The 12,935-nt window shown below is 41.0% G+C and overlaps 1 pseudogene; it reads left to right on the top strand.

Annotated features, from left to right (window-relative positions):
- The window catches only part of LOC145497916 (uncharacterized), a 2,951-nt pseudogene extending 1,705 nt beyond the window's left edge, over window positions 1–1,246 (top strand).
- Window positions 1,247–12,935: the final 11,689 nt, after the last annotated feature.

The following is a 12,935-nucleotide window of genomic DNA, read 5'->3' as shown; positions in this document are numbered from 1 at the left end:
TTACAAGTGGGGTACACTCATTGAGAATGGAAAAGTTGAGAAGCTGAAGGTGAGACAGCTTGACCTTTACCTTAAAGAACATGGCCTGACCACTGTTGGTCTAAAGCTGGACAAGATAAAGGCAATTCGCTGTCATTACTTTGGACAAAAAAGTACAGGCAATTGAAATGAGTTGTCCAGCAGTGAAGAAGAGAGTGAAGAATCAGAGGCGGAGTCTGATGATGAGTCAGATGACGACGAGAATACCGAACAAGATCTTGTCATTGCTGACCTCGATGAACAGTCAACTGTTCGTATACCAGATCTAACGTTTGTACCAGATGAGCAAATAGCTGAAGTCACGGTACAAGCACACACTGAATGAAAAGCCAAAAAAGAAAAAAGAAAACAAGAAAAAGTGGGAAAGAAAACAAAGGCTGATCTAGCACTACAGACCAACAGAATAGTCGTCTCATTTCACTCATTTTTGCCCTTCCAGATGGCCGAATTACTGCTGAATATGACATGCCCATAGGTACTTGGTGGACTCTTATTAAATTTGCACTCTATTAAAAAAGTAACTTTGCACTGTTCGACCATTTGAGATTGTTTTATTGCTGCATGTCAGCTGACAACAGATAATGGGATCCAGACTAGAAAAAGACACGGATCAAGAGACACTTTCGAGACTGCGAGATAAGGGCCTCATTATACTGTAAATACATCATAGATTGAAATTCTACCTGAACGTTAAAAACAACACTGAATATACACCTCAAAAGTTGAATATGGGTGCGAAGACATGGGGGGGGGGGATCACGACAGCTGTCAACAGTGTTGAGGGGGGATCACTTCGGTGATATAACATTTAAAGGGGGGATCGGCTAAATTTCGCCGTGTTCAGCCCAAAATACTCCGCCGCCCCCCCCCCCCGGCAATAAATAATGACCGGTCCCTTAGTAATAGTCCTCGAGTAGCGAAATTGGCGCAATCGAGCGTGACGCTTTCTTTCGTTTTATTCCCAAATAAATATTTCTTCAACTTGCATTTACTAACTTTATTATTGCCTTTTCTGTCCGACTAGTTGGGTGATACTAAAACAATTAGACCCTTCGCCCTTAAGGGCCACGGGTCTATAGCCCATTCGGCTTCGCCTCATGGGTTATTGACCCGTAGCCCTTGCGGGCTACGGGTCTAATTGTTAATTAGTATCAGTAGCTAATTCTTGGCTACATTTTCGTGTCATATGTGAACGTTACAGTTGGCGTTACAGTTAATGAGAAAACTTACTTACGAAAGCTCAAGGACATGACTTGCTTTAAAGGAGCTACGTCACGGCTTGCGCATCTTATAATAATAATAATAATAATAATAATAATAATAATAAATAAATATTTATATAGCGCCTATCCATGCCTGCTCTAGGCGCTGTACAATTCGCCAAAATGATCTGTACTAATCTTAATAATTAAAAATGTGCATTTGAGAAAGTAATAGAAAGTAAAAATCGCTAAGAATAATAAGTTTTCTTAAAAAGATGAGTTTTGAGTTTAGATTTAAAAGAACTTAGATTGTCACATGAGCGGATAGAAACAGGTAGACTGTTCCAGAGTTCAGGAGCGGAAACAGCAAAAGCTCGAGAACCATATGTCTTCAGGTGAAAATTCGAGGGGTTAAGAAGTAATAAGTGTGATGATCGGAGGATTCTGGAAGGTTGGTAGTACGCTACTAGATCTTGAATGTAGACAGGAGATTGTTGATGAAGAGCCTTAAAGGTAAGTAACATAATCTTGAATTTAATGCGTTCAGAAATAGGAAGCCAGTGTAATTCTTTCAGTATTGGAGTGATGTGGTCGTACTTTCGGGAACAGGTGATAAGTCGAGCAGCGGCGTTCTAAACAGACTGGAGCTTTTTTAAAGCACACTTCGGTACGTTGTACAAAAGAGAGTTGCAGTGGTCGAGTTTGGAAGACACAAAAGCATGGACCAGGATCTCGGTGGTTTTCGTAGATAAGAATTTCCTTATCCGGGAGATGTTGCGCAGATGATAAGAGGCTGATTTACAAATAGACCTGATATGCGGAAGCATAGTCATGGTATTGTCAAATATCACACCGATGTTTCTAGCAAATTGAGATAGCTGAATTATGTCTTGACCAAAACGGATTGGTGGTAGAGACTGCTGCGGGTTGTGTTTCGAGTATAGATAAAGAAGTTCCGTCTTGTCCTTATTCAGTTTTAGCTTGTTAAGAGACATCCACTTGTCAAGATCAGACAAACATTCCTCAATTTTTCCAACTGCATTAGTTAATTCGACGTCGTTGTTTGTTGAAAAAGAGATATATAACTGAGTATCGTCAGCGTAGAAGTGAAATTGCATTTCGTGGTACCGTAGAATGTCAGCCAGTGGTGCAGTATAAAGTAAGTACAGGATAGGCCCTAGGACCGAACCTTGGGGGACTCCACATTTAAGCTCACGAGACTGATTTTTTTCCATCGATTAAGGTAAATTGTGTGCGGTTTGAAAGATAGGAACGAAACCATTCAAGGGCAGTGCCACAGATTGAAAACTTGGATTTCAGTCTTGTTAGAAGAATGTCGTGATCAACAGTGTCAAAAGCAGCAGATAGATCAAGCAGCAGGAGTATAACACAGTGACGATCGTCAATGGCACGCAAAATATCATTGTGTACACGTACAAGAGCGGTTTCACAGCTATGAAATCGCTTGTAGGCTGATTGTAGCGGTTCATTAAGTTGGTTGGATTCCAAGTAGTCCTGAAGACGTACTGCAACAACTTTTTCGATGATTTTTGAAATGACCTTGAGATTTGAGATAGGCCTATAATTATTAAGGATTTCGTGGTCCAAAGATGGTTTCTTGAGTAGTGGCAGTAAGACAGCGGTTTTTAGTGAAGGAGGTACATATCCAGATTCCAGGGACAAGTTTACAATCCTGCAAAGCGTGGGTAGAAGCATGTCAAAATTTTCTTTTAACAAGACGGCAGGCAGAGGGTCCAGGCTACAAGACTTAGACACAACAGTGCGTGCAACTTCCGAAAGTTCAACGATTGAAGTAGGTGAGAAGGCATTTAACTGACAGTCGAGCGTTAATTTGTCCAAAGTACAGAAGAGATCAGGCATTTTGGCAGCTTCGAGTTTACATCTTATATTGATAATTTTATTTTCGAAGAAAGTGATAAAATTATTGGCAAGTTCCGTAGCCGAGGAACAAGACAGAAGACACTTCTCGGGCTTCCTGTGGAGAAGGCGGTCGATGGTGCGAAAAAGAGACTTGTTATCGCTTCCAGCCTCGTCGATAAGATTGGAGTAATAATCCATTTTTGATTTAAAAATAGTGTTTTTCACAACAAGGCACTGGTCGACGTAAGATTGGTAATCAGACGCAAGACCGGAACGACGCCAGCACCGTTCACGTTTACGACAAATGGTTTTCTGCTTAAAAAACTAGCCTAGTTTTTTCAAGTTCGTCGTTTGCAGTCCTTGTTAATCTTTGCCATCCTTAACAATTCTCATTCCGTTTTGATTTGTTCTTGCCTCTTAAGTGTTTTCTACCCTAGAACACGATCATTTCGAGGCTTTATTCTATTTAAAGGCAACTCTAAAAATGGCTCTAAAAATCGTGACGTAACTCCTAAAATGTTGCTTATTCTCGGGTTGCGTTTTCGTTCAGACTATCGATGTCATTCCTAGAATTTTTTGTAAAACAACTATATTTCTATATTGGTTTGTTTCGTTTTATTCCAGTGCGAAATATCGTATTTCAGACTCACATCTTGTAAAAGTATAGACTTGTCTCAAAACGGAAATTGTTTGAAATCATCAGGTGTTTAATTTGTTTAGTGTGTTTTTAGTTTTTGTTTCGATTCATACGTTCGCCCTATTATTGCCATGCTGACTCGTTTTACGACAGTTTACCTTTGATATTATAAAGGAATAAAGGAATATCACACCTGAATTAAATAAAACGTTCTGCACGCAGTAGTCACTCTAATGTAATTTGCTCAGCAAAATTTTGAATTTTAAATTTTGAATTTTTTTCCTTGATCCGATCCGCGATCCGGTCCGGTGCAGTCCGATACTGGTTTTGTCGACTTCTTTTGCCATAGTTGCTTTTGCGAAGGATTGGAATGAAGTATATTCTTCTCCCGTGTGATTGCCAAAATGTTGACTACCGTTGCGCAGATAAAAAATATAAACGGTACCGCTAAAATCTGTGATTTTTTACATGATCTTAACGTTAACAGATCACAAATAACACTTGATGAAGGGGAACTCTGCTTCAAACTAGAAAACAGATGCCTGGTTAAAAATCAAAATTTGCTTGCTGTTGTGGCAATTGACACAGTTAAACATCATCAGTAGCACAATATAAAGTTGAATCTTTTTCACGAGTGATTATAACTGGTTTATTTCTACACTTCTGGTTTTTAACACTTACGGTAAGCTAACGATAAAATTTTGAACTGACTTGGTTCTCTATCACGGCGGGCGCCTTTCACCTACACTAACTTCTTCGTTTCTGAATAGTTAATAGAGTGGTTTTTGTAATTTTCCGAGTGACTTCTGTTAGTATTAGATGAGACTCCACAAGAGTGATTTGTTGGAAATTCTGGACTGATGTTCCTGCTGTTCCCGATAGCATTTATCCTTATCTTCATCGATCGAAGAGAGCACATTGAAAACAACGCATCTTAAGAGCAAATGTCCACAAGAATGAAAAATAGTTCGGTAAGGCTTGAAAAATAGAATTTGCCCTACTGTTGCATATAAGTAGTCCTTAGTAAAAGTAAAAACGCTATGTAGTTTTTTTCTTCAAATATCTTGGTATTTCCGAGAAAAAGGGTACTATCGGTTTCACTTCGAGACATCAATCTGACGAGTTCTATCTGGGCTGAAAATCGACCATTTTCATTCGACTCGTATTTCGCAGCTATTGAGCACAGAAAAGTTGTAATACAACCAACTTAATGCAGAACTATTCCTTGTCCAAACAAGCCCAGTTTCAAGAATATTGGATTTATCTAACTATTTAGCGGTAAACAAAACCAAAGTGGTCTCCAACGATAAGCTCGTCAGTCGGTGAAAAGAATTGTCATTTTGATCATGTGCCATGTCTCGGAATTCCAGAACATTTTAGATTCTAACTATACTAGGATAGGTCTTTCAATAGATGTAAAGTTTAGTTTGGGCAAATGATTAAAAACATTATTCAAATCATACACAAAAAAATTAAAATCACGCGAGAAGTCGAATGCGTGACCAAAAGTACAACCGGCGCATTGTTTTTGTCATTAAATCATTTCAATTCGAAATATCACAGGAATATCAGCGCAACGCAAGCATAAACCAACGTTTATATGTTTAACTTAGCTGGGTTATCATGTCTTGACTGTCAAGCAAAGTTCCTATCCTGCCATTTCAAAGGTGTTCCATTATAATTAGGTTTGCATAACCTGTACGCATTCGTCTGGCGATTTTGAATTCCCCAAATCGCTCAATATTACCAAGTTCCTATGCAAATGTTCCTACGTTTTCCGTTTTGTTGTTCGGTACAATCATTCAACCTGCTATCAGGCAGAAATCCCCAGTAATTAGCAGTAACAAATAGGCCGCCATCTACGATGGTTCCGCGTCTCTTATTTGCATATTGTCCAGCAAAAGTCTATGCACACAGGGTAAGGGTAGAGTGGGAATTACTTCCGAAAGAAAAAGCGTTGGAATTTTGCCAATATCTCGACGTTAGTTCCAATTCAGGGCCTTCTTTCTTAGGTAAAGCGATAAAATGCTACACACGAACCAGGTCTTTGTGGCTTAAAATTCAAACAAAGAAAAGTAACTCTGTTAAAAGCTCTGAAATCTCGACCCTCACCCCTATGTAAAATATGTTGTAACGCACGGGTCTCGGATAACACATCTTCAGTCAAAATGGAGGACTTTCAAACGCCTTCAAAATGGAAACCCGAAAGTCGCACGTGGAATAACGCTTTAGCACTTACTACTGGCTTAATCAAACGACACGAATAACACAGATAGATGATACATACATGGGACTTGGCAGTGACCGTTTTTCTTCAAAGTCGGATGTGAGTACTGACAAGAACTCCGCTGAAAATTATATGCAGGGAAAGAATCAGTTTGCAAGATTCAGGATATTACAAACGGAGTTAGGTGAACATGCTATTATTACGTGTATGTCATTTATACTGCTTGGTAAAGCTGAAGTTGCCGATACGATGATAACACTTTTGGTCACGCACTCGGAAGTTGCTGGCGTGATTTTGTGTCTTTTGTACTTTTGTGAAAGATTTTGAATAATTTTTTGACGAGTGCCTAATCATTTGCCCAAACTGAACTTTACATATATTGAAAGACCTATCTTAGTATAGTTAGAATCTAAAATCTTTTGGAATTCCGAGACATGTCACATGGTCAAAATAACAACTCTTTTCACCGGCTGACTAACTCAATTTTGGAGAACACTCTGGTTTTGTTTACCGCCAAATAATTAGATTAATCCAATATTCTTGAAATCGTCCTTTTTTTGACAAGGAATAGTTCTGCAATAAGCTGATTGTATAACAACTTTTCTGTGCTCAATAGTTGCGAAATGTGAATCGAATGAAACTGGTCGATTTTCAGCCCAGTTGGGACTCGTTAAATTGTATGAAATTGAGTCTGAAAGTTAAATCGTAAATGTCACTTTTCTCGGAAAGACAAAACTATTTAAAGGGAAAAACTACAGCCTATTTGCACTCTTGCCAGGGGCTAGCTATATGCCAAAGACGAGTGAATTTGAGTTTTCTAGCCCTGCCGAAGAAATTTGATTTTGTTTGATATTTGTGGGCATTTGCTCTTAAGAGCAGCTTCGCCTAAACATCAAACATAGGCACGCAAGGCGTGCAAGAGTTATTTTTTTGGTGAATTAAAAGCCCCCGGAGGTAGCAGCACTTACTCTTGACAGTTATGATAAGGTTAATCTAACAAGTTTGTTTGGTTACGATGTACAGCACAGAAAGAAAAAAATTAGAATTTATTTCACTCTTGGTTTAGCTTACAAAGCGTTCTTTAGTTCGTATTGTGCAATCGTCGATCGTCCGGGTGAGGGTAGTTCTGAAAAGAACTGTTGTTGGTGACTAACGTTTCGACAACTTCAGCAGAAGTCATCTTCAGAGTCAAGTGAATAGTGTTTGTCAGTCGATGGTGTTATAAATCTGCTCCGTTGAAAGTTGTAATGTATGCGTTTCGGTTCCCGCCTTCAATAATTATGTGCGCCTCGTTTTGGTGTGTGCTTTTACAGCACCACCATTGGTTGAATGATTAGTTCTTGAGTCACGCTACAGAATAGATAAAGGAGGCCATACTAAATTGAAAGAATACTTTACATGGTGTCAGAATCGAGATAAACCCTCAAGCATAGATTTAGCCGGAGTACAGAGTCCTCAGGTGGACTGGGAATCCGAAAACTTACCAGAACGCTGGACGCGTTTCCGACAACACGTGGAACTCATGTTCAGTGGTCCGCTCGCGTCAAAGAAAGAGGAAGAAAAGTGCAGTTATTTGCTGATATGGTGTGGAGAAAAAGGTCGAGACATCGCCAACACATGGGGCGATGTCACTGATGAAGATAAGAAGAAGCTCAAGACATATTTTGAGAGATTTGCGAATCATGTGGAACCGAAATGCAATCCAGTATTTTCCCGCTAAAAGTTTCACAAGAGAGTACAAGCAGAGTCCGAAACAGTGGAACAGTTTGTGACCGACCTAAAGCTTCTGGTGAGAGAATGTTCCTTCAAGGAACCCGATGAAATGATTCGTGACAGAATTGTCTTTGGGACAAACTCTCGTAAAATTCGAGAAAAGTTGATCAACGAAGGCAAAGATCTAACCCTGGACAAGGCCATAGACATTGTTCGAACATATGAAATGTCACAATCACAAATAAAGTCAATGGAGGGAGGCGATGAAGTCGTACACAGTGTCAAAGAAGATCGACGCTCCAGAAAGGAGCCCCCAAAGCCACCATCGGAAGTACCACAGCGGAGGTACATGTGGTAGATGCGGAAGGACTCAGGCAAAGGATTCATGCCCCACTTCGCCAATATGTGCAAAACAAGAGACCAGCAAGTGCACGAGGTCAGAAGATGTTAACCAAATCAATCAAGTGTTTGTGAACATTGAGGCTGGAAATAAGAAGACGCCAATAAATTTCAAGCTTGACACTGGAGCCCAAGTGAACGTCATTCCTTTCTACGTATTTCAACAACTTGGGCGTAACGATCTGGAGAGCACGTCGCAAAGACTGTTCGGCTATGGTGGCAAACCTCTCAAGGTAGACGGGACATGCACTTTAGCCTGCTCATACAAGGGGACACAGGGACACCATCAGTTCTATGTAGTGTCCACGCAAGCACCCCCAATACTGGGATTATCCTCATGTTTGTCACTGAATCTTATTCAGCTAACACTCTCTGTAGAAGAAAAGGAAAATATTGACGCTGTCTCCCAAAATCCAGGAGACATATTAACTGAGTACAAAGATGTATTCGAAGGGCTAGGATCGTTTCCCGTAATGCATAAAATCCAACTCAAACCTGACGTCGAACCTGTTATTCACCCTCCTCGCAAAATCCCAATAGCTCTTCGAGACAAGCTGGAAAACGAATAAAAGAGAATGGAAGCCCTTCAAGTCATAGTAAAGGTCACAGAGCCCACAGACTGGGTCAACTTAATTGTAACACCGGAAAAGCAACGCACAGGTGCCTTGCGAGTGTGTTTAGATCCAAGAGATTTGAACTGTGCTGTTAAGCGCGAACGTTATCTTCTCCCGACATTGGAGGAACTGACCCTAATGTTGTCCGATGCAAAGTATTTTAGTGTCCTAGATGCCACGTCCGGTTATTGGCAGATAAAACTTGATGAGGAAAGTTCTTTCCTAACCACTTTCAACACGCCATTTGGGCGTTATCGCTTCACCAGAATGCCATTCGGTATACACTCTGCACAAGAGGTGTTCCAGAAGACCATGGACATGGCATTTGAAGACATTGACGGGTGCAAATCCATCATTGATGACATGCTCGTTTGGGGATCATCTAAAGAAGACCACGACAACAATCTGAGTAAAGTCCTTGAGCGTACAAGAGAGATCGGGATCAAGTGGAACGCTGAGAAATGTGTTTTTGGAGCAACCCAAGTAAGTTACTTTGGTCATGTGCTATCCGACAAAGGAGTACAGCCTAGACCCCAAGAAAGTTGCCGCTATCCAAGAGATGGAGCCACCAAGAAACAGACAAGAACTCGAGACCCTCATCGGGATGGTCAACTATCTGGCTAAATTTACACCAAACCTGGCAGAAACCACTGCACCCATGAGAAACCTGCTAAAGAAAGACTCCGAGTTTGTATGGGATTGTATGGGACTATGCTCAAATAGAAAAGGAGATGTATACAATAGTGTAACATATTGGCACGTGAGAATTAGCATCTATTGTATGTTATATTTTGTGTATGCATATTTAAGTAGGCTAGCACATTATGCAAATCTAGAAAAGCACACACATCCACGCCGTGTGTATGAACAAGCAGAATAAACCTACTTGACAACACACTACATGGTGGCAGCGTTTTACAAAAATAATTTCTAGACTTAAATTAAGAGAGGCCAGCAGAAGCGAATTATGGCAACACCAACGTCTTTTGCGTCGCCACAGATGAACTGGGACGCTCCTGATCCGATAACTGCATTCGCAAGATTCAAACAAAAATGTCAGCTTATGTTCACAAGCGTTCTCAAAGACGCCGATGACGAAGAAAAGTGAGCTATTTTTTACTCTGGTCGGGTGAAAAAGGCCTGGATTTATACAACAGTTGGACATTCACAAAGGAGGAAGACAGGAAAAAGCCTGCCATTATTTTCGAACGGTTCGAGAATCAATTGGAACCGAAGACGAGTCATCGAATTGACAGATACACACTACAAGGAATGCGACAAGAATAAGGCGAGCCAGTTGATGATTTTATCTCAAGATCAAAAAATCTAGCAGCAAAATGTCAATTTCGCGACAACGCCGAAGTCGAAGACAGAGTTTTGGATCAGCTCATTTGGGGGTCAAGAAATCCCGATGTCCAGAAGTCTCTCATAAGCCGAGACAAATCATTGACCCTTGTAGCCGCTATTGAGACTGCAAGAAGCCACGAAGGGAAAAGTAAACATATGAAGACACTGGCAGGAAGTAGCGAAAGCCATCAAGAGGATAGAAGTATAGATGCTATTCATAAGGAACAAGAAAGGGAATTCTGTAACAACTGCGGAAAACAACACCCAAGGAGCAAATGTCCAGCCTCCGGTACATTATGTCAAAAATGCGGCAAAGCTAATCATTAGCAATCTGTCTGCCGATCCAGCAAACGGAACCAAGGAAGAAAGCCGGCCTTCAAAAAAATTATTCACACGATTGAGGACGGGGGCGACGAAGACAATGATGAAATTCTGACAATCAGTACCATCGAGGTTAACACCATAGAAGACACGCAACATTCGACACACGACACACGCGATGAAGTCTTTTTAACACTTGAGATAACTCAGCCAGAAAAGAAGCGGAAAATTAATCTCCAGTGCAAGGTAGACACAGGTGCTCAGAGCAATGTTTTGCATATCAGGCCACTTCGCATAATCGCCCCAGAGAAGTTTGACGACGAAGGAAACCCCAAACCAGAAGCACTGGAAAAGAATGAAGCCGTCCTTTCAGCATATGGTGGCTCTGTAATCAAGCAGCTTGGCACTGTAAACATCCGTTGCAAGTACAAATAAAAAAACTGCGTTTTCTACGTCACAGACACTTCAGGGCCAGCTATTCTCGGTCTAAAAGCGTACGTTGCACTAAAACTAGTCACCCTACACTGTACACTAAGAACAAATCAATTAGACCAGGCTGATCCAACTAGCAGCTTCAATGCCCCAGCTCAAAATTCGGGTACTTGCAAGAAAAGCTCGAATTACATTGGAAGTCATGTACCACTGGAAGAGCGGCCATCAATCACAAGTAAACAAGAGTTGATGGAGATGTACCCAGAATGTTTCAATGGTACAGTTGGATGTTTTGACGACTATACGTATCACATCACACTGGATCCTGAAGTATCACCGGTGGTCCATGCACCCCGCAAAGTACCCATAGAGTTGAAAGCCAAATTACATATACAAGCCGAATTACGTGAGAGGGAAAGTCACGATATCATTGCAAAAGTAACGCAACCTACAGATTGGGTTAACTCCCTGGTTATTAGAGAAAAAGAAAATGGGCGACTTCGTTTATGCCTCGATCCTAAAGACCTGAATAAGGCGATCAAAAGAGAACATCATCCCATACCCACTCTAGAGGAAATCACACCCAAATTAGCAGGAGCAAAGCTTTTTAGCAAGCTCGACGCTCGCAATGGCTATTGGAATGCCAAACTAGATGAGGAATCCTCATATCTGACAACCTTTAATACACCATTCGGTCGATACCGTTTCCTCAGGATGCCGTTTGTCCTACGAATGAGTCAAGATATCTTCCAATTCAAGATTGATGAGACGTATCGTGATTGCCAGGGAGCCATTGGCATTGCAGATGACGTCACAGTCTATGGGAAACAACGACAAAGAGCATGACTTACACCTACACGAAACCATGGAACGTACCAGAAAGCCTGGTATCAAGCTCAATGACGAGAAGTGCGTTATGAAAACAAAGGAGTGCAATTTCTTTGGTATGCTTTACACACCAGACGGTGTCAAGCCCAGCCCAGATAAAGTCAGAGCCATAGAAAATTTAGAACCGCCTTAAGACAAGGAGCTTCACACCTTTTTGGGGATGGCAACTTACATGAGCTCATTCATCCCCAATCTAGCTGACCACACTACCCCCTTAAGAAACCTCGTAAAGGAGAACGTTGACTTTGCATGGAATCCATCACATTCGAAAGCCTTTGAGAAGGTGAAGTTATTGATATGTACCACAACGACCCTGGTGTACTATGACAGAAATGAACCAGTTGTCCTTCACGTTGACGCATCAATTAAGTGGCAGTCCCGCTAAAAGCGGTCCACTCGACTTCGGGACCAAAAATAATTTTCCTTCATTTTTTGTCAGTGAAAAGGGTCTGACACATATATAGAAAAAAGCAATTTATTATTTTCCAATTCCTTATTTTTGCTCTGCTACGAGCCAAAATTGAATTTTGGCCGAACTGAGGTTGCCGACCGTGATCAGAAAGGTAAAATTCACCGATTTTGTGAAGCGTGCTACGTCGCCTAAAATGCAGCTCACGGAATTTCGTTTTCATACGAATTTTAAGGTACATTCATTACTTTGACAGACGAAATATGGAAACTTTTCGAAAAATTCTAAGCTTACCAGCGACGCTGGAAGACACCCTACTCCGAGGCCCTTGATCACCTACTAAAATTTAGCCAAATTTGACGGGGAAAATCTCAAAAGTTGGGTCTAAATGAAGCCTAAAAAGCACATCACAGTAAATTTCATACCTTAATAAACCGTTCTATAAGTCCAAGCCGGTGGGTATCTCCCTGGATTGCACGCGAGAACAGATTAAAATCTGCCACAGTCAGTGTGTTTACATAGCCATCGCTCGTGTCAAAGCTCATTTGTATAGGTGAAAATACATCTTCTTCCGTTCAGGTTCGTTTATTGACCTTCTGAGTAGTGGCAAAAAGCTTCCTTTAATACTTGTGTACACTCTAGATCCAGGTGAGGTGAAGGTTGCGTTAAAGTTGATCAATTCTCAAGACTTGCGAGACTCCAAGAGTAAATAATGGCGCCGGTCTGCAGAAATTAACTGTAGCCGTCATCCTGACCCTTCAATAAATTCTGCCGCAGAGGTAGCACTAGGAGAAGAAGAAAATCGTAAGTTTTCATTTACCGTTTA

This window comes from Orbicella franksi, chromosome 9 (assembly GCF_964199315.1).
Source record: "Orbicella franksi chromosome 9, jaOrbFran1.1, whole genome shotgun sequence".
NCBI classification, from domain to species: domain Eukaryota; kingdom Metazoa; phylum Cnidaria; class Anthozoa; order Scleractinia; family Merulinidae; genus Orbicella; species Orbicella franksi.
The sequence above is the reverse complement of the archived record's forward strand: the minus strand, read 5'-3'. Positions and strand labels throughout refer to the sequence as shown.